This window comes from Macrobrachium rosenbergii, chromosome 42 (assembly GCF_040412425.1).
Source record: "Macrobrachium rosenbergii isolate ZJJX-2024 chromosome 42, ASM4041242v1, whole genome shotgun sequence".
NCBI classification, from domain to species: domain Eukaryota; kingdom Metazoa; phylum Arthropoda; class Malacostraca; order Decapoda; family Palaemonidae; genus Macrobrachium; species Macrobrachium rosenbergii.
In genome coordinates, this window is record NC_089782.1 from 20,878,085 (window position 1) to 20,897,472 (window position 19,388).

General features: G+C 35.1%; 1 long non-coding RNA gene across 1 annotated transcript in view; it reads left to right on the plus strand.

The window, feature by feature from the left end:
• The window catches only part of LOC136828038 (uncharacterized), a 98,538-nt gene extending 81,499 nt beyond the window's left edge, over positions 1-17,039 (plus strand). The window contains exon 3 of the long non-coding RNA XR_010849886.1: positions 16,483-17,039. This is a non-coding gene — a long non-coding RNA (uncharacterized lncRNA). The remainder of the gene's footprint in view (positions 1-16,482) is intronic.
• Positions 17,040-19,388: the final 2,349 nt, after the last annotated feature.

Sequence of the window (19,388 nt, forward strand, 5' to 3'; positions counted from 1 at the left end):
ACTTTGTAAACAAGTGGAAAATAATACCCTAACTGTGATATCACTTGTAACACAATAACAATGCGAGTAATGGAATTACAACTTGACAGCGTGGCCAACAAAGACAGCGACACTGTTGGTAAACAAGCGAATAGAAGATGTCTGTTGTCATGTGACTATGTTTACATCACATGTGAGGAGCACAGTTAAGAGTGAACGAGTTGCCACACCTACACATGTACACATTCTTGCTAATTTACGAGATACGAAATGAAGTATGAATTTTCTCTGATAGAATAATGCAGGCGTATGCATAGAATTAAATTAACGCTGGGAATTATGAATTCTTACTTTATTTTAGTAGGAATTCTTCTCAACACAGCTGAGGTGAGAAATGACTGTGTGTGTCTGCCTAGCAGTGTTGTTGTGGGAGCAATGTCAAATGGGTTGGTGGATCGTAGGTTGCCAGATATCACTGTCCTAAAAATGTAAATTTAGCAAATTTCACTGCAAATAGAGAGAACTGTGCACTTTCTCTCGATGTATCACTTCACTTCTCATCTAATTTCTAATTAATTAAGCCATGCAATTGGCCAACATGCAGTAGCAACATTCCCAGACTTCTGCCTAACTGGCAACCCTAATGCCGCAGATGTCTTAGTGAACTCTCACAGGCGATACTTGCGTTTCCTTCAAAAAGCATGCAGTATGGAATTCTGACTTTCAAGTATTCCTTAATCACAAATGTACAAATAACAGATGGTAAAATGAATACTTACGCTGTATGCCTCTGTCCACTGTATGCCCATAGAATTGTCAGAGATTTACTTTACAGGTTCATTTCGATCTTGCAAACTCCCAGGCTTGGCACATCCAAGGCTGATTGCTATTCTGCTGTTGCAATTTGCAAGAATTCTGGTAATTGGTTGCCGCTGCTATGAATATTGACTGATCTATTACTCTTCCCTTGGCATTGCTGATTCTGACAGGGGATCAACATTCACAGAACAAGATAATTGTATATTGAAAAAGATCTCAATTTTAGAAAGAACTTAGTAGAGAAATTCTACATCATAATTAATTACTTGTATTTACATTTAATCAGAAGAGTAAATTACACAGAGCCATTCACACTGGCTCTTGGCACTTATGGTGTTAACTGACACAAGAATTAACTAACTGAAGTGCCAAACAATGATACATCAGTACTTAAATCCATTAACTGACACAAGAGTTCAATAATTGGGGTGCCAAACAATGAGGCAATCAATAACTAAATTGCTTGAGGACTTGATTGTTGCCTGTGGACATAGTGGAGCAGACAGAAGATACAGAGGTATTTATGGGCTTTCTGTAAACGTGGAGAAAGGGCACATTATCACTCGATAAATTAGAAAAAAATCTAACTGTACAAAAGAAAATTGCCAAAGACTCAAGGAGTGTGACATCAGTTTATGATCAAGCAATTTACTGATTAACTCTGATGATTTATATCGACAATGAATCAATGGGTCTTAGCACATTGAAAAGAAAGGAATGGAAGTGAGAATAAAAACAAAAGAATAGACTGAAGAACCTTCTAGCCAGACTTTACCTTAACTGCTGAGTGGAGAATTCGTGCATCAACCCAACAAAGCCTTTATCAGTTGGACTTCTTATTGTACACTCCTTGAGCCTTCAGCAATTTCCTTTTGTGCAGTTATATTTTGTTCTTATTTATCGAGTGTCAGTGTGCCCTTTTCCCACATTTACAGAAAGGTCGTAAATACTGCTGCATCGTCTGTCCGCTCCACTATATCCACAGGCAACAATCAAGTCCTTAAGCAATTTAATTATTGATTGCCTCATTGTATGGCACACCTGTTACTGAACTCTTGCGTCAGGTAATGGATTTAAGTATTGATTGCATCACTGTTTGGCACTCTAATTAGTTAATCCTTGTGTCAGTTAACACCATAAGTGCCAAGAGCCAGTGTGAATGGCTCTCTGTAATTTACTCTTCTGGTTAAATGTAAATACAGGTAATTAATTAAGATCTAGAATTTCTCTACTGAGTCCTTTCTAAAATTGGGATCTTTTTTAACATACAATTTTCTTGTTGTGCGAGTGTTGATCCCCAGTCAGAATTAGCAACGTCGAGGTAATGGTAATAGATCAATCAACATTCATAAAAATATATATATATATATATATATATATATATATATATATATATATATATTTCTATGAATGTTGATCATATATATATATATATATATATATATATATATATATATATATATATATATATATATATATATATATATATGTAAAATATAAGGGAGCCCATAGAAATGCCAAAATGTGTAAAATAAAGGCTATACTTCAGAGACCAAGCTGTCTCTCTCCTCAGGTAAATAGTGAATGTGAAAAAGTTAAAGAAAAGCAGTATTTATACCAGAAGGCGTTGACACAGACACTTGGAAACTCTAACCCTTTTGCTTTTAACTACCCAAATACCTTAGCCAAATCCCTGATTAATGTCCAACAAAAACCAGCCCCCAAAGACACAGGAGTTTACGAAATCCATTGCCTTGATTGTGACCAGTGATATGTCGGCTTCACAGGCAAATCACTCCCCCAAAGATTAATATGGCATAAACGTCCAGTTAGGTACTGACAACAGAGCTCAGCTATTTTTAATCATATAAATAACCATAACCACAGAATAAACTGGGATATGTCTCGTATAATTTATAGCAGTAATTGTCAGTTCAAAAGGAAGATGGTGGAATCAGCCTTGAATAAACAAAGAAATACAATGAATCTCTCAAGAGGCACCTGGGGTTCAGATATTGTAGATAAAATCTTCCTCCAACCAGTGATTAAGAAGATTAAAGAGAAATTGTCAACTGGAGTGACTTAACGGCTGACCTATGGATCTTCTGGTAGAAATACCGCTTTTCTGTAACTTTTTCTCATTCACTATTTGCCTGAGGAGAGAGTCAGTTTGTTCTCTGAAATATGACCTTTATTTTCCACATTTTGGCATTTCTGTGGGCTCCCTTATGTTTGATGTTTTAACAGAATTCTGTTTTAATATATATATATATATATATATATATATATATATATATATATATATATATATATATATATATATATATATATATATATATATATATACATATATATATATATATATATATAAAGGTATATATATACATATGTCTGTGTGTGTACCCATACACATATATATATATATACATATATATATATATTATATATATATTATATATAGAGCCTTGATGGCTAGGTTGATAGAGCAGCAGCCTCGGACTTCATAGAGGTGTGTGGCGCAGGTTCAAATTCGCAGCCGACCGGTCAGAGAGGCGGACACTTTGCTATCCATGTAGACACCCCGGGATTAAGTATGTAATCAATGGATAGGTTTGCTGAAAGCAAATGGGTGTTACAGACTAATACACACACAAACAAAGCCACTCCAACATCTTCTAAAAACATAACAGACACCTCACACGTCTCGAACTGTCGACCTAACCGCTCAATTCTCCTCGCTGCTGGGAGAAAGGGAGCTGGGGATTTGGTACGATACATGTACACATGCGCTACCGGGGTCTAAGCAATGTCAGGCAGGGCAGCCGATCGAGGCTACGGTCTACCCCAACGCCAAATCAAAGTCCTTCAAAAGAAGGCATCATGCTTACCCCATATAAAAAATGGGAAAAAGCACGTTAAACGAAGAAAAAGAATATATTATATATATTATATACTATATATACTATATATATATACTATATATATATATAAATATATATATATATATGTATGTATATATATATATATATATATATATATATATATATATATATATATATATATATATAAATATATATATATATATATGTATGTATATATATATATATATATATATATATATATATATATATATATATATATATATATATATATATATATATATATATATATATATATATATATATATATATATATATATATATATATATATATATATATATATATATATATATATATATTATTCTTGTTTTGTCTCTAATTCCTTGATGCGAGGATGAAATCTTGCGAAATCGATGAAGACGTCTTATTGGTGATATATATTAATATAGTTAATTTCAGGTGTGTTCTAGATTCTGAGATAATAACGTAATAGCGCAGTATTTTACATTTATAGAAATATACAAGGTGGTGTTAAATCATTCATATTTGTTTTTACATAAACTGCAAAAAAACCTAGAGAGGGGATCATATGTTTATTAGTCTTCTGAATATCAAATGATTACACAGGAAAATAACTTCATGCGACTTTCAAATGTTTGAAGACTTTCATATATCAGGGGACTTATACCTTTTTTTAGTTTTTTCGTGCAATTCACGTGGAAAAATATAAATAATTTAAAATATCGTTGTATAGCTCTTTAAAGGTAAAATAGTGCGCTATTACCATTATTACCTCACTCTCTAAATCACATTAGATTAACTGCATTAAGAAAAATATGCACAGTAGTTAATAATTGTTTCACTCAACTAAACAAAAAAGGAGTGAATTATGGTATACTTTGATAATAAGATTTATGTAAGTAAAATAAATCTTTAACTACCGGTATTTTACAGCTGAAGAACTGTATTGTCCTTTGTGTCATATGAAAACTATGAACTAATTAGTATATACATTACCTATGTCTCTGAAGTCAAAATGTGCAACAGTTTTTGATATAATAACCTAAACCTGTTCTGTACCACTCAGACCTGTTATCATCTTATTAAAAGTTGGGGAAGGGATGGTGGGTGGGTTAATGGCTTTGGAAGAGCGTACCAAGAAGGTTTAAATAAGCTCTGACATATGCCTTGAAATACACTGCCATATTTGACTGCAGACGTTTAACCGTCTGAAACAAAACATCTTCAACAATGTTTGGTGTATCTAAAGACCTCTGTATTTTGTTTTTTTTTTTAACGCATCAACTTTATTATAACTATTATTATTATCACTGCCATATCTCAGGAACCTCTTCCTCCTTATCTTTTGTTTTCCTATACAGAAGTCATCATAGTGTCTAGCCTACAAACTTGCATTCACCACTTCGTTTCTTCCTATCGGAAGATGGAATTGCTGTCTCTCACGTGAGTTTCGTTCGAGTTGCTGCTTATTCTAGATGAAGGGAATTATTTCCTACTCTTGTCAGGACGGTTTCGTAACTCCTGCCATACCACATGTCAGTTCAGTCCTTCTCTCTCTCTCTCTCTCTCTCTCTCTCTCTCTCTCTCTCTCTCTCTCTCTCTCTCTCTCTGCTATTTGGAATTCTCTCCCTATTCTGTTTTCCAAACTTTCCTTCCAGAAGAGGTGCGGCTGTAGGCAATACTGCCTTCTCAGCCTCCGTCTCATCTCATTTTTGTTTTAATCTGGTCTGGACAATAAATGGGTTGTGAAATGTCTGTGACATCGGCTTTTGCATAAAAATGACCAATATTTTCCTTTTCTTACCATCAGGTTCACTGTGATACTTACGAATCTCCCCCGTTTGCAGTTCTCTTTACTTCCCGTCCATTTGAAAGTCATCTTGCGGTATAACGAAAAATCTTTACAAAGCATCAATCTCTACAAAACTCTTCACAGATTGTGTTGAAATGTGCTGAATAAATGCATGCCATTTAACTTCGTTGAGGCCCCAGCATTAGTTTGACCTTGGCCATTGAGAAACTACGGAAATGACTTTATTTCATTTCATTCTCTACAATTGTTTTTGCTCTTGACAGTAAAGGATTTTACTCTTTTAGAAAATATTACGTACTTTTATGAGACGTTTTATTCCATTCGTTACTGGTTGGACTATCATTTAGAGCAGTTTTTTTCAAGCATATACCTTCCTTGTGAATGTATGTTTTTTATGTATTCCTACGCCCTCTTTCTTCTTTTGGTGTATGACGATATATCGAAATAGTATTATGATATATCGAAATAGTAATATGATATACGTAGAATAATAAGATTCCGGAAGGTTATGTGAAATCATGAAATATATGGTCCGTAGTACTGAAACATTGGTTTCCAGTGCCCTAAGTATTCGAGACATAAAGTGTTGCTATGCATTTAACGAAGATTTCTAGTAATGGACATTTACCACATGAGAAATTTGCCTCCCGAAATTTGTTTCTTTTTAGCGCAAATCTTCAGGTATATTGATAAACAATACTGAAATATATGGCAAACAGCGTTATGAGGTTATGGTCTTCATTCACTTAATGAGAAACATTAGAAATTATATGCTGTCTTTAGGAGCCTGTTTTATTAAGGCAGTATTTCATCTCCCCCTTGGTATCTAAGAAAGTTCGATCATTCTAACAATTCGCTAGGTCCTCAGCAGTTCCCTGTTAAGTTTTTTTTCTGTTTTTTAACTATGTAATGTAATGTATGTGTGAATTTATGTACAGTTAAAAATTAAATTATTAATTTGATATATTGTCGTGATCAACACTGCTTTCCATTTATGCGATAAAATATCCTGAGTTGATACGATTAGCGTTTTGCTCTCAACTTAATAAGCCTCCTGTAAACTTAAGTTATTACGCAGTGCAATTAATGGTTAGAGAAGGATTTTGCTTTTAATGTTAGTGACATCAATATAATTGTTAGAAAAGAATAAATTATTTGAATCTAACGTAGACCTCTATTGTAAGATACTTGGCCCTGTGACATTTGGTTGACTCTTAGGTTTCCCACTAGCCTTCATATCCATGGCTGTTCTATGGCTCTTGGTGCCACCTTCAGTATCAGTAGCGGGGATTTTACTTTCTGGCAGGACTGCATTCAGCTCATATCCTGGGCTCTACCATGACAAAGCTACCTTTACGCCATTTATTTAGATATGCATGTTTTATGTATTTTGCTGGCTACCATTCATATTTTATAAAGAACTGAACTATGGCCTCAAGTACCATAGAAGAGGCTTGTTTTCGATTAAAATGTAAAAATTAATTTTTTTCTTAAAATGACGAAGTAAATGTGAGCAAAACTCTTTTACTCTCAGTCTTTACTTAGCATGATAACGAATGAGAAGGTACTCGGCCCTATAAACACACATCCCTTGAGGTTTGAAATATGGAAAGAATGCCCATATTAAATTGGTAAACTACTGAATTGGTGATAAATGAAAAGACTCCCATGTTATACTGGTGAGATGACATGAATGTCCATTATTGGATTAGTGAAATAAGAAAAGAATGTCCAAATTAAAGTAATGAAAAGCTCATTAGTGAATGTTTGGGAGGAAATATTTCTCTCTCTCTCTCTCTCTTTCATAGTCGCCTCCTTTGCATAAAGTCAATTTTAATGAAAACTGAGGTCATACCGAATGATGATAATGTTAATTGTGCATCAGAGACCGCTGGAATATAAGAGGGTTTTGGAACGATGCGTTTTACTTGTATTATTTTGTAGGAGCTGTCAATAAATATCGTTAGTTGTATCATTGAAGCTAATTCCGATTGTTGGAAGGCCCGGTTACTCACCACTCTGTGCTTGCTATTAAATTGTATAGAGCTGTATACCATAAGAAAACAAACTGCTTCAGGTTGTGGTAGGCATCTTCATGACCGTCGCTTCCAACGCAAAGGGCCTCAGTGAAACTGCCCACTCAAGTCATTTCTTTGCTTTGTCTTTCAGAAAATCTCAATTCTAATCCGGCCTCCCGCCTCAAAGTAGGTCAGTGATCTCCAACTCTTTTGTTGACCGTTGCTTACCATATACCATTCTCCCCAGGATGGACAAGTCCCAACCATCTCCATCACTATTGCATCTACGTATGGAACTTCCGTAATTTCCTTTATTCTGTCCTGCCGTTCTGACTCTTAATATTCTTCTTACAGCTTTATTCTCAAATCAAAAAATCTTTTAGATATAAGTACATATGATGAGTTACGATCGAAGAGCAATACAGGTCCTGCTAGATTAATGTATCGCATGCAATTTCAGTCTATTTGACTTCCAAATCTTATTCAGCCTGCCCACTGTCTAATTTGCCTTTTTAAGTCTTTCAGTAATTTCCAACTCAGGAGAACCTGTATTGGTTATCACTGCTCCTAGATATTTGAAAAATTCAGCCCCATTAATCCTCTCTCCTACTTATCTGATTTCATCCCTATGTGCATCCACTGCTCTCATTTCGAGTCCCATCTCTCTCTCTAGATATGAGTCATCCAGTTAAGCAAGTTTTGTAAATCTTATCGTGTTTGTTGATTAAAACTGCTTCGTCTGCGTATTCTAAGTCTGTCACGTTCCAGTTATCACACCAGTCTAACTCTCCTCTTTCATTTCCAATCACCTTTTTCCATAAGAAATCCATGATATGAGCAAAGATAGAAAGTGACAGCAGTATCTTGGAACGCCTAACTATTTATTGCCAGTTAACTTGACAAGACTTCATCAGCGTTAACTGTTCATCTACTTTTTTGATGGATAATTTCCAATATCTTGACATATTTAACTGGAAAGCTTCCGTAATATTGGTCTGTAGAGGTTGGCACATTAGACGAGGGGTAGTAAATTCTTTCCCACCTCTTAAAATAATTTTCTTCAGCCTTCTGGAAAAAAGCCTGCTAACTATTTTTATCACATCTTAACGGTATATGCTTGTACCTAAGAAAATCCCGTTGGAACAATCATCTCAGCCTTAGATACGAGGAATGGAGTTATAAGTTCAGAGTGAAAACCTGACCTTTCGTTGTCTGCATATTTTGCTTCCAGAGTCACTTTCTCAAGGAATATAGAATTTAGGACGGTGGGATATGACCTGTGAAAGAGAGAGAGAGAGAGAGAGAGAGAGAGAGAGAGATCAACGGACATAGTCGAGAGAAATATGTGGAATACAGGAAGAGCGGATGCACGAAATTACATAAAATACGAAAAAGCTAAAACCCGGATTGGAGGTCTTCAACAAATAAAATATGAAATAAAAAAAAGGACAACGAAAAAGAAATAACCTTGAAAAAAAATAAGAAAAATGGCTATTTTAGGAATGAAAACAATTAAAAATTCTCCCTGAAAATAACCGAGAGAGGGGACGGCTGGGAGAAGGGAGGGTATGGAAGTGTTGCATAGTATAAATGCATGGTTACGCAGGGTGAGAAATCAACACGTAGGCAGGAGGCAGAACAAAGGAGAAATAGAGACTGGCATAATCTCACCTGTAGGGGGAAAAAGTTACCATGGAAGGAAGTTGGGAAACGTCAATTATGTATATTGCCGACTATGGATGAACAGTACCATCTGATCGACACTAGCCCGAAGAATGTTCCCAATTTTAGAATTAGATACAAGTTAATCTGATTCGCGCAATGTTTCCGGTACCATCATTGGATTGAATACCAAAGGACTGTTGACAGAATAACTCAGACATCATTATCAAGGGCTTTTCTGGTACATGAAACATTTCGGTGTTTAAAATTATGTACCGCAGACTTTTAAGATAATCATCATGCATAAATATTACTACACGGAAGTCAATACTAAGGAAATTCTATTATTCATGCGAAAGTTATTGTTATTGTTGGACGTTCGTTAATACTGAGAAAGATCCGAAGCTTTACGAGCTCTTGATAACGCTGTCTTCGATCAGCAAAAGACTGAAGAAATTGCGAAGAGATGAATTGAAAGTTCGGCATCTTATCTTAAACTGAACCATGACAGATTAGGAGTAATTGGGAAAGAGAGAGAGAGAGAGAACCAGGGCGACATTTTAAAGTAAAAAAAAGACGAGTGAATTGATCGAAGATTTGGGGAATGATGGAAGATAGCTGCAAATACTTCAAAAGCATCAGTCTTTGAAATCTCTGGTTTTGAATTTGAAAATGCCAGAGGTATAAAAAAAAAAAAATAATAACGCCATTAAACGACATAAAGTATCGAAAATACCAGGCGAACGCCAGAAACATCCAAACACCCCGGGAATAATAGAACAGGAATTTCCAGACATTCACGACCTTCTGAATAACATTGCGAAAATGCTCGAGAACTTAAAGAGGGGGCCTAGAGACCCTCCACCGCCTACACCAACTCTTCTTCGCTCAGACCCCACATTTCCTCTGACGAATAGCCTCATATTTCTCAAGGAGGAGGCAGCCGTCAGCCTAAGAGGGAGCTCTGGAAGGATGGGAGGGAGAGAGAGAGAGAATGGGTACCGGATCGGAGGAGTGGGTGGTTGAGGAGTAGGATTATTAGGATGAAAGTAAATTGTGGGAGGGATAAGAGTTCGGCAACGCTGTGAGGAATTGTTAGATATAGGTGACGCTGGCGAGAAAAGAAATTCAAGCGAATGAGGAACAGGAAAAAAAATAACAGTAATTTTGTGTATATTGTAAGAGCAGTAAGGAATTCGGAGGAGGAATGGATTTATTTAGTAAAGGAGAGAGAAACCGGAAGAAAGAAGACAGCAGGAGCGAAAGGGCTGAGCGAGTTTAAATCTTAAATGAAGTTGCGGGAAGCGAGTCCAAATGATGGGGAGCGAGAGGGAAAGAATGCTGCAGTAGAGGCCTGGAAAACAATACGAGATAATGGTGAACATTTTAAAGTAGGGCAAAAATTATTCATCACAGGGCAATTAAAAATTTATGAAAGTAGGAAAAATGATTTCCTTTAGGTTCAGAGGAGGGGGAATAACTTGAAATCCAATCCAGTACAAGTATGGAAACAGATCAAAACATACTTTTTAAACACGTAAAAAAAGTCAACTATGGTATATGAATATATCTCACTGTTGAATGACTTTTGGTCCTTGCTGCTCAGCGGATGTGTTACACTGTATATATAAACTGAGTGAAATGTCAGCTATCTTATGTTGAGAAAATGGTTTATCTGTCGGATTAAACGTACATCACAACAATGTCGCAACAATAATGGTTACAGGAGAAGGCCTAATTTTTGTGATAAATGTTATACATGCCTAATGGAGCTTCCTTTTATTAAAGCTCAATTACGCAGTTCGGATGATTTTTTTACTGAACAGCTGCTTAATAGAGCGTAGCGAGAATTTTTAATGTGTATGCTTTGTTTATCATGTTCAGTTAAAATAGGCTTAATGACTATTTCAATAAAGTTTCATGTACTTCATGATCATGATCATGATCATGATCATGATCAACAGGATTTCCCGCACCTTATATCCCTGCATACTATTTCTATTAGATTTTAAAACGCGCACATACATATATATATATATATGTATTTGTATATATATGTATATGTATATATATATACATACAGTATACGCGAGTATGTATACTTTTCTATCAGCCTTAAAAATCAGAATGAACAAAGTTAAGTGAGCACTAATATGCAGATGAAAGCGTGTATGAGAAAAGCTGTGAAAGGCAGAAAAAGCAAGATGAAATGTATTCTAGAGTACATTCGTTCCTTTGTCGAGGAAATTAGGTAGAAATGCGAACAAGCAAGTAGTCAAAGAGCTAATTAGAAAAAGAGTAAATAGTCCAGCGCAATCATTAGCCAGTCGGGAAAATAGCCGATAGGACGGAAGGGTATTGCCCGTACAAAGGGAGAGGAGAAAACAAAACATCACAACAGATGACGACACACCAAAGTCATTTGAAAGGAGGTTCTCAGATTTTAATTAATGACAACCTACCCTTTGTATGAGGAGGCCACAAAACTTTCATTCATCAACTCAAGTGGGGGTGCTCCAATTTTAGACCTTACTCAGCCTTACCCGAAAGGCGAACTGGGCGAACTTGATAAAACAGGAATAAGAGATATATTGCAGGAAACGCTGGTGAACAGGAGCATTCAGAATAATGTTGGATTTGAGATGTATACAAGCCGCGGGGTGAGAAGGAAGGAAGGCAAGAAGTACACCCGAAGACATTTTAACGTGGAATACTGATGGTGAATAATATCTAAGGATTTGCCGTAATACCATAATGAAGTTGAACTTATCTGAAGAATATCCCCATGTGATAAGACCGATTAAACACGGACACTTGTATAACTTCATTTTTTTAATGCATAATTCGTAGAATGCTCAATTTGCTGACAGCTGTAACCAGGACAGTCGGTCTCTCTTTTTTTGATTTCATTTACTTTAATTCCAGTCTCGATAACTTAACCTTTGTATTTGGTCTGATTGTTTTTTTCTCTAGTTTCACTACATTTGCGGATATACTATGTCCAAATAAACACATTTGTTTTCAAGGCGTCTAATCATCATATGACCTTTATGTTATAGATTGATTTAATCGTCTATGGTAAGAGCTCGATAGATTGTTAGTTTAATTGAGAGATAGATTAGACTAAATTTAACCAAGATTTTAGGCGAAACAATGTTAAAATTAATAATTGTATGTTACTACAAAGAGCCTCGATTTACTGAATGTAGCGGAATGTGATGAAAATATTTAACCCTTGAATTAATATAACACACAGTGAGAGAGCATATGAATTTTTATTTTCTTTGTAATTGACTATTTAATCCCTGTCCGAAATTTAATGCATTTTTTATCACGGACTTCATAGCTGCCTTTGGAAATAGTATGAAAAGATATATATATATTTTCTAATAAGTAAAAAATTATATTTACTTCATCAGCTCAGCGTTTTGGGTTTGTGTAGGTATGCATATTCCCATTTTGAGCATTAAATCTGTGTATTACTTCTATTGCATTATTCCTTTTACCTTCAGCTGTTACTATTCATTTGATAGTCCCAGCAGACAGCATATGAACACACACACACACACATATATATAAATATATATATATATATATATATATATATATATATATATATATATATATATATATATATATATATATATATGTGTGTGTGTGTGTGTGTGTGTGTGTGTGTATGTATGTATGTATGTATGTATGTATGTATGTATGTATGTATGTATGTTACAAGATTATGTTTCATATCTAATGATGCGGACAGTTTTGTTCCTTGAGCGTTATCAGATTACTTTTATACTTTCGAGATTTTTTTCTGTCTACAAGCCCTGAACAAGGGAATAAGAACCTCCGTGATTAGCCCATTTCTACATAAACTGCAGTAGAATGCCACAAGAAAAGTAAGTTTTAACAATTATTCTTTTGAATCCTGTATCCCAGGCCTTCAGTTTGTTAAACTTTTGATTGTTCATGATAAAACTGGTAACGTTCAAAGTCAAACTTCTTCTTCTTTTGTTCGGAACTATTGACAGGGAGATTTCTACAGTTTCATGCCAAAGAAAAGAAGGAAAGTAATACTATAAGTTCAATGAAGTTATACTATTATGAATAGATGAAGAAAATATCTGATTCTAGTTTTAATGGATATTCGTCCTAATTAGTAGTACTGTGCACCTCCTTTGTTTTTGTTGACAGTTAACAACTCTCTGGATTGGGACTTTGGTTACTAACAGCTCCAGATCTCGCCCTGTCAGCAATCGATAACCCAAAAGGTTTACTTTGATTTGAATAGCCTCTTGTTTTTTCGCTCATTAACTTTACTAAAGCTTTTATGAAGGTTATAGTCAAGAGACGGGGCACAGCATATATAGTTTCAGTAGATTCTAGACAATGGTCTAGTTATCTTGGTTTTATTTGCAATATAAATTTTGTTATCAACAAGCTAAAGACCAATTCCATTGGTCTTTTACAACTCGAGGACTGGTTTTAATGCTTATTAACATCCCAAAAACTGGTTTGGTTGATTATTAACAAGCTGATATGCACTTGGAGGTCATATAAACTACAAGTATTATGCTGTATTATGCCGGCAGAGATTGGTTCCACTGGACCTTGACAACCTAAACGATAATGTTATTGGTTAACATAAAGAGAAAGTCTGGTCCCGTCGGTTATTACCACGCATAAGGATGGCAATAACAGTATTTAAACGCAAATGTTGATATTGAGTCCTGAGAACCAATTTGTTAAAAACCAAAGTAATAACTTATGTAGTATGAGAATTCATCTGGGTTGTTTACAGTTTTTGTCCATTTTCTTATTCATATAATATATTTTGTGTTATTTTCTTTTTTGGTGAGAAAGGACTTCTTTATTAAGAGGAAAAATCTGAAAATAATTACTTTAAAAGATTTAATTCCAGCTGAATATTCTACCTTGTTTGCTCTCAAAGTCGCTTGTGAGAAGCACATCTTTAGACGCTCATTATCTCCATTTTTCTTATTATATGAGCTTCTCTGATAGGCAGTTTACACGCATGGGCAAATGTTCAGTGTTGTTTTCATATATAGTCATGAGTAATGTCCAGTTCTGGTATTCCCCTAGATCTGCAACAAACTTCTGGCATTGCCCTCGAGCGTATTTCATTTATTGATTTGCTAATTAAGAATTATCTGACACCACAGCTATCAAGATCTGTGTTTCCGAACATTTTCACTACATCGCCATTGGTTCCTCAGTTCTTTTCAAGCTCTCAGGCACCACCTCCGAACCGTTCTACTGTAATTACCTCGCCATATAGTCTTAGAGATGGCTTGCAGTAGCAAAGTGCAGGCCATTATGAATTTTCAAAACACACAAAGAAATTCTGTTATTCCAAGAAAACATAGTAGCCGCAGTATTCAAAATTACTGACATAATGTACAGTATAGAACCCCATGAGTGAAAGTAATTTGAAATATGTTTTTGGTAAAAAAAATATTTAAAATGTCTTTGATTTGTGTAGTTCTGTGTTATATGTTAGTAATTTTACATACTGTGACTGCTATGGTTTCATGGTGACTTTTAAGTAGCAAACTTCTTTTGTATTAAGCATTAGTGTCTATTTAAGGAAACTCCCAGGCTCTCCCATGTAACCATCGACAACCAAAATCACATTCATATTATGTCCTCGGTGATCGAAGCCTTCAAGTGGAATGTTTGTGCAACTATACTAGTGCTCCGAAACCTTAAGGTTTCAGATGCATTTTGCACATAAAATAGTTTCACAGTTTCGTCTCCGTTTTGGTACTAATGTATTCAAATGACGCGCGTACCCAACTGTAGCATCCGTCTTATTCGGACCTAATAGAATGAATTATAGGGTCCATTCAGATTCCTGTTGCCCACTTGCCCCACGGCTTTGTGTGTGTGTGTGTGTGTGTGTGTGTGTGTGTGTGCGCGCGCGCAGCTGTATATTTAACAGAATAAAGCAAAGGCTGGAATTAACATAGTCGATTGAACTTTGATTTCAGGACAGTTATCGCCGTTGTAGATATTAATGTATGATCTTACATTGTTTTATTTGTCGTTGCATTGTTAATTCTTATCCCAGTTTTCAGTAGCATTTTCTGTTTTACTTTTATCATTGCTCCTTATGCATACGCCTGTCTTCCAAAGATATCTTACAAGCTCTTATGATTAAATTAATAATTACTTGTTACTTCTTGTTAATTTTTGTGAACAAACCTTTGCTTTTCTTTGTGATGAAAATCTAACCAACGAATTCGATTTAAACAAATACATGGGGAGAACATGATTTATCGCTTCAAGGGTAACACAGATACAAAGAAAAAGGGAAATGAAGTGTAAATATCTCCTTAAATGTCGCTGATTCACTGCTAGTCAATATCAACGTTTTCAAGATGGTTGACAAAACGAAAAAAAATTACTATACCCCGAGGGTTTTTGAGATTTGGTACACGTGAGAAGGGCTCTGTTGTAAATTGAGACTGAATCATGAACCAGCAGCAAAATTCACCAGGGAAAATTTTGATTAACAACATACACATTCCAGTTTGCAGTGAAGGTGCATGTGGACTCTAAGTCGACTACTCACTGTTGAGTTATAGTTAGAACACATAATATATATATAAAAAAAACAGCTTTTCAATTATCAAAAGGTGGCTCCTCATTACCATATTTAAAGATCTCTGATATTCCCAGGAGCAACCTTTACAACAGAAATCGCTTGACTGATGATTACACACCGAGGAGCTTGGCTGTAATGTTTCGCCCTTATTTCAATTATTTTCTCCACATTATATTTGAATTTCCATTACACAGATTCTTAACAGTATTTTCTATTCTCGCATATCTTAGTTTCTCCAAGTACCCCGATATATTCAGTTATTTCGAGTTTTACCATCCTGTATAGTATGCACACACGAGCTTATCAGTACAGCCATACACACATAATACATATATACATACATACATACACTCATTAACACGTTACATATATATATATGAACGTATATACAAAGCCATTTAAAAACTATAGTATATGAATTGCTTTTCTTGTTTCTGTATTCACTAAAGCCCCTGGCGTTATTCAGTGAAGTATTTTTCTTTTGAGAATGATGTTAAAACTTGGTGATATTGCCGGTATTAGAGATGTTCTTATTTTCAACCCTGTGAGTTTTTGCTTAATGTCAGTTCAGTTAAGCGACATGTACAATCCAGTTTCTTAAAATAGTCTTTGAAAGAAAAACAATATTCTGTGACATCTCTAATAATTTTGTTTCATTTCAGGAATGGAGTCGAAAGGGAAGATGAAAATGGAAGAATGAAAGAAGAATTAAAGTGGAATAAAGGAGAGAGCAATAAGGAAAACGGGTTATGAAGATAATAAAACATCAACGTTAATGCTTGAAAAATGAGGAAATAACATCCGTAAAACTTTAGTGTACTAGATACCGGGAATCTTCAGGAAAGAAGAATGTTGATAATATGGGTGGTAATGGATAGTTATTTGCTGTTTATCAATTGATAACTGGAGATTAAAAAGAATATTGAATAACAATGTTTCCACGTATCAACTAGGGACAAACGAGGGAGTATGATGGAAATATTTCTTTTGTTCACTACCGAATTGTATCTCATTAGAAGACGAAGAAGAAACAAGAATAAAGTGAATGCGATTTTGTTTTAAGTTGTAGATTAAGCTTCTATAACACAGTTCTGGTTGCATTAATTATTAGTTAATGTTCATTCTGTCATGGAATCTTAAGCAAAAGTTTTGAGTGAAACTTTGAAATAACAGCTGTAATACTTGCTATGTGGTGCATCTGTGAATAAAGTAAGAAAAATTAATAACAAGACTTTCTTCCCCAATAACTCGCACGTAAAGTGAATAAGGAGTTTTTGTTTCAGTGACTATGAAGAGGTTAACTATAATTCATAATATGAATATTCAGTATTATTAATAATACTGAACATTGAGGATGATCTTATTTGTGTATGCCAGAAATTATATAGAACTCGTATTTTTTTATCACTTATGGGTTTATGTTTTATTACATTTTTTCTTCATTTGAGCGACCCATAAGATCAAAATTATAATTTTCTAAAAATAAAATAATGCTAACACATACAACAATACAAATGTATAGTAGCTGACTTGCTAATGAAACAGATTTCCCGTAATTACTTCGTCATCGGTAATTTATTTGATCTTCTAAAGATGAAGAACGTCTGTTGCCATACTTTCTTTTATATGTAATTTTGTACTAAGTGCCTTAGTCATATTTGACCTATATGTAAACTGAATGTGGCTAAAACTTCCTCTGTTTCATTTCACAGATTATCCTGTAAAATGGATTTCTTGTTATTAGGAGACCACTCAGTCTCTTCCTCTGGGGTCATCCTACTAAAGCATGCAATTCTTGGTCTCAGAGGAGACCATTCACTTTCCAATAAAAGCTTTAAGGCGTCTTTGGATAGACAAATTCACGCAATTGTTGTAAAGCATCTGCAAGTTGAAGGGTTTTTGTGGGAACTGGTTAATAATCTCCCTTAACACTGTGATTTCATGTAAGCTGCATTCATATAATGAAGGTCCTCCAATGCATCTCTGAGTGTGTATTGTATTGAAATACAGCTAATTTTTTTGTCAAATTTCAAAGCAAACTGAAATTGAATGGCGTTGGAGTATACCGGAGGAGGGGAGAAGAGGTCAGTATTACTGGGTATATCGTTAATTACCGATGGAAGGAACTTATCATCTCCTACCCTAGAAGAGGGCCTTCTTATCAAAGACACCATTAGCTGGTATTTTCAAGAAGTAAACTGCCAAATTAGAAGAAAATCGTGCTTTAAATAAACACACTATCAGGATTTCGCTTCAACTCATAATGTCTAATTTTTCGTGTATTTATCTTGTAAAAGGTAACGAAAATTCAAGCATAAACGAAATTGGCAACACTATATTTGTAAAGAAAACAACAGGGCTTCCTGAGCCACTGCACAGGGAAGGAACGTCACCAAGGGGTCTGAAATAGGTGAATATAAGGGACAGTAGTACAAATGATGCTTTATGGATGTGAAGGGTGAACAACAGATGCTAGAAGGAGTCAAATAGAAAAGCCTCGAAGTCTGAGGACTGTAATGTGTGCAGGCATCTTCAAGAGATATGCCTTGTAAGTGAATTGTACAGCAAAGGAAACAATGGGGTTAGGGTGTGTTGGTTGACAAAGGATATTTGTTACAGAAAGATTTGTAGGGAATGTTTACATCGGTGGTCAATGTGGGAGACTAAGAAATGACAGGCGTTGGGAAAAGGTAGAGTCGAAATGGACACAAGAAGCAGAGGACAAAGTTGCATTTGTTTTGAAAGGAAGGGGACATCTTAGCTGGAGAAGCCAGGCTGAAGGAAGTTCGTGTATGAAGAAGTGTTTTTTTCGAAAATTTCATTGAATGGGCTGGCGAGAGCAGTTCGATATACTAGCCATCGATAAGTCTTTGCTTTAATTGGATAGCGTGTTTCCATTCTGTTTTATTTTGATGACCTTTAGCGTTTGGCAACACCATTTTGCTAAACTATGTGTGGTCATCATACTTGTGGGGCTTTAGAATTGAATGAGTGAAAATTTGACTTAACCGTTGTCTCTTCTTCCTGTTAATTACCTGGCGGAATTATATAGACGATTATAAATATAAAACATGACAAGGATAAGAATGTTTGTAGGTCAAGTTTTAACAGAAATATTAGGCCTTGCAGTTCAGTTCATTTGCTCTACATTTCGTAAGTTTCTGTTTCTAAGTAATCTAAAGGCTTTTTCTGCAACAGTAGGAGTAAATTTCGGGTTTGGTGAGATTTTAAGTGGCATTAATTAAATTGAGCCCAATTCGCTCACTAAAATATTCATTTACGTTCCTTGTAATTTAAGCAGTAAAACTCCATCATGAGTAGTTGGAGGGAATTACAAATTCAAATAAGCACCTGTTATACCTCCGTGGAAGTATTTGCATGAAAGGAAGTGCAACAAATCTGCTTCAGAAAAGAACGCAGCTGCTTGTTTTTAATGCGTATAAGTAATCCAGTTAAGGAGTCTGGTATGGAATAAATTAATTGCCATATAAAGATGACGCTAGATGTTTTTTCTTTAATTTATTTAGTTAATGTTCTTCTTTACTTTGTGAGAAGAGCTTTTATTTAT